This window comes from Schistosoma haematobium, chromosome 7, assembly GCF_000699445.3.
Source record: "Schistosoma haematobium chromosome 7, whole genome shotgun sequence".
NCBI lineage: Eukaryota > Metazoa > Platyhelminthes > Trematoda > Strigeidida > Schistosomatidae > Schistosoma > Schistosoma haematobium.
Window position 1 is genome coordinate 16,287,708 of NC_067202.1, and position 4,678 is coordinate 16,292,385.

Here is a 4,678-nt window from a genome sequence, read left to right on the forward strand (position 1 = left end):
AAGAAGACGTACGATTTATTACAAACACCTAGACTCCAATTTAAGCTGTGGCGGATGTAGTGTTTGAACGAACTAATGATAACATTGTACTTGTTGAATGCTCGATTTCGAATTCTAAATACAATACATTCGTTCGTGTTTGTGTCGTACTTCTTGATTCAGTTGCGTTATTTTGAGGATTTTGAGTTCGTACTATAATTCAAATAATTCGAAACACTATAATTTTGTAATGCTAAATGCTTTAAAGGTGGTAAAATTGAGCACATAAACAGTTTTTAATACTACCATTCAGTTCTCTTCAAGTAATGTTAAACTTTGTAATTTCGATCCTATTAAGTGTTGCGACCGAATAACCAATAGTCGATTGGAACAACGGACTGACGAACCCAAAATTTATTCGATTAGACCAGACCACGTTCCTCTGTATAGCTCACAACGCGTTTTTGAAATACTCGTATTATATTATATTAAAACACAAACTCTGTGCTCAATGTAACAGTTAATGCCAAAGGGTTCGATGCCTGAGAATCAGTACAAATATTCCCAACAAGATGGGATCAAATACCTATCTGCAGGGATTCCAGCAATCCTCCCAAGCAGACGGTCAGAAGGTTAACAGTCATACACTGAGCCACGCTGTGACCTTGTGCTTAGTCAAACACGACCTTACTGTCAATGGTCCGGCAACATGTAATAGAAAATTAGGTAACAAAAGATAAGTCTTTAATCAAAATCACATAATAAAGGCTCAAACGAGGAAGACTGAAGAACAAAAAATGTGGTTAAACGAGATCTGAACAAAGGTTAAAATACACAACAGGGAAAAGGAACAAATAAAAGACAATACTGTTCAACAAAGAAGCTGCATAGGGATTTTCATCGTTCTTTTTCCGTTACATTAAGTTGAATGTTACGAGTGAATAACACTGTTCGGGTTTATGATATTATTTTACTAAATATGCGTTGTCTTAATGACTCATGTATTTCTAATAAAATCATTCACAAATATGTGAAGGATGTTTAGAGTTCACCATATCCTGATCAGAACTCTGATATTCTTCTATTGGGTGTGGTTTGCCTTACTGATTAATTTATTTCTAGTGAAATCGTGTCTCAGTGTGAGGAACAAGCTCTAAATTAGCTAAACTCGTATCACAGTCCTTATGGTGTCTCATCAGGTGTTATTTGTCCCCACAATAGTTTTGTCTCTAATGATATCAACAGTGAATGTGACAGATATGTTTCGAATGAGCCGAGTACTAGTTACCTTTCCGATATTGTATCGGATGTTGGATACTCGCACAAATAGTGTATGTCGAGTAGATTTCCTAGTCACTGTTATGATGAATTAGAGGGAGTAGCAAGTTTTCTCGAAGCAATCGGAGAACCGGTTTGCCCAGATATGAAGTTTCCACAGATAGGAAATTCAAACCGAGTCCAAGTTTATTCTAATGAGTATGAGGCAGACGCATAACTTCCATTTGATTGTTTTGCAGGTGAATCAAGCCAGATGAATCACATGTGTTAATTTTACATATCTACCAATATTTATCTGATAACTGGAACAATGGTCTTATGTATTCTAACGTGAGAAGCAAAAGGAATATGTACCATATTTTATGTGCAAGTCAAATTCACATGAAGGAATGCCTCAAATGGTATGTAAGTGTGCGTTCCCAAATACTCACGTATGATACTCAAAGCGTGAGATGTGGGGAGATAATGAAAACTGGGACACAAAGATTCAACATTATTTCATGGAGGGAGGATATTGACGTAAAATCTAAGGTTAAAATTATAGATATCAATAATTTTAGTACACAGCCGACATGTTGATCACATTTAGTTCCAGAACCCAGGTGACTTCATTCCAATTTCAGTTGTTAAATCTAATACTACTGAGTATATTCTACGTCATACAGAGTCTACATTCAATACACAGTCGGACAGACACATGATGAACCTAAGCAGAAGAGGTATAATCGACTTCCGAAATTTGAATTCTCATTTGAGCTGTGACGATTGTGATGTTTTTATGAACTAATGATTCCTTTGTACTTGATGGCTGTCTGGTTTCGAAGTCCAAGTACAATACGTTCATTTGTGCTCATCTAGTCCTATTCGGACTTAACTGCGTTATTTCTGGGATTCGTAGTTCGTACAATAATTCAAATACTTTTGATCATCACAATAAGTTACATAACAATATAACAGTTTCGGATGAAATGATGATAGTTTTAATAATCAGAATTGTTTATGTTTGTATATTAGAGACTTGTATAATGTTAAAAAATAATTCTACGCAAACTTGCTTCAACGTGCATCTACCAAACAACTAACAGGCATCCTTGTTTATTAGCATCATTTAGGGTTATATACTACATGTTAAGGATATTTAGAGCTCACTTTTGTACAAAAGTTTGTTTATAGTCTATCTATGACTTGGTAAATAACGCATTTCACTTGCCTGAGTTCAGATTGATACAAATAACTACATTTAACTTAACATTCTCTCAGGTAGTGAATCACAACTACGCGAAACTACTAATAAACTGGGCTAAGGCTATATAACAAGCAAAAAAATTGCGGAAGTTGAAGTGCCTGTAAAAAAAACTCGTTCATATAAAACTTGTGGGTAAGAACCTATAGCTTGACTTATTCTTCATGCCTTTTGGCTTAAGCCCAAAACTTTAACCCCATCGGTGTCCTCAATTTCGTGCCGGTGAGTCCCCATCGTCCTGTCAGTGGAATAAACCGAACCAGTGGTGAATAGGTTTTTATTTTGATCATAGAACAGTACTAATGGAGCACGGAGCTATCTGTCTCAAACTCATTAGGTTTTTCGACATTGGATATAATGGCAAATACAATACCTATACAATATAAGGAGGCGAACGAATATTTGAGCCATAATGCACATTACTAAGATGTTTACGGCCAACTATTAGTCCGTTAACCACAGTTATTACAGACTTTAAGTATAACAAACGCAAAAGTAGGCTCAGAAAACTGGTGTAGTTGGTTGTACACTTCTAGTAAATGAGTTTGGTTTCAGAAAGTCGCGAAACTGAATACGTAGCACTGCTTGACAAAATATTTAGATAAGACAAATTTAAAAGCCGATCCAATCGTCCCATTAAACTCATTCCCTATACCAAATGGACTAGTAAAAAAACGTGTGACACTCAAACCCGACAATACGTATTTAAAATTACTGACTAGTACGAATCCAGATATATGTTGCGACCACTGAAAGATATATGCATCTTCGATTCATCAGGAAGAATAAAATTTTAATCGATTACTAACAATAATGAAAGGGAGACGACTTAATTTTAGGGTATTACAAAATGGTTGAACATTTGTAGTTGTGGGTAATGATGTGGCAAATAAACCCCCACGAAAGGTTCGAAATGAACCACGTGTTGTTAACTAACCACAGTGTTGTCTGGATTTGTCCTTCAAAGCAAGACCGTGACACTTAAGTTAATTTTAATAACCAAAAAGCTGAATCATATTAGATCGTATGAATGGTCGTTGCTAAAATATGCATCCTGAATATCCTCGTATATATCATCGACTAAAATTGCGTTAGTGAATAACGGAATCAAATAATTCAAATGCGAGAATGAAGTTTGAATTTGTATATTTGTAGCGTGGTGTCAAGTCCCAATTGACTATGAACACCACTACCAAGAAACACGTGCCAAAGAAATCAGAAGGCGAAGGTTGGCGATCCCGTGGTGTCGAACGAATACCAAGATCGTGCCAAGAAATGGTACAAGCGAAAACAGGAAAGTGGAGTACGTGCGAACGAAGCTAAAAACCGCGGAACAATGATGGAAGTTAATGGAAGCACAAAATGGCCGTAATTGGCACAGTTAAACAAAATCACGTTAAAACAAGCACTGGTACAGTTGGTTAAAATAATGATTGTTTTCATTAAACCAGTCGTGTTCTCGTGATCAAAGTGAGTCAGTACATATTTCGTACAATCGTTGATCAGAACAGACAATGGGAGACGAAGCGAAGAAAGCGAAGAGAAGAGGACAAAACATTACGACACAGAGTCGAGAAGGTGAATGATCCGGCTCGATTTAACCAAGCGTGAATCGATATTCATGGTCCAGCAAAAATAAGTCAGAGACATGTGATGAATAGGATAAGAAGTGCACACATACACTTACGTAAGGACAGTCATGGTTGATAAGAAAATAATCACCAAAACCAATATTTGACTCAAGATCAATGAAATGATTAGCCTATTCTGAATCTAGAATAAGTTACGTGGGCTTAACATAGTAACCGACACTGCATAATTTCCAGATATTTGGGACAAAATATTCAGACATTTCTTGGCTTACTAATGGATTTAGCGTTGCTACAATAAGACTATTTCAGGTTCTACATAGAAAATATCACAGCTAATGGAAAAGAACTCCAATAATAAATATTGGTATTAATTATTGTATAAATTCACTATATACCTTCCCTATGGTTTCATAAAAAATTGAAAATATCTTTAATAGTTGAGTGTCATAAACCTTTATAACTATTATAGGACTTCATCTTTTCAACTATATTGTCAAAGTGAAACGGAACGTCTTGTATCTTTAGATCCTTCATTTCAATCATTGGACATTGCCTCATCAGTGCGCGTAGTCTAAGTATTGGCAAA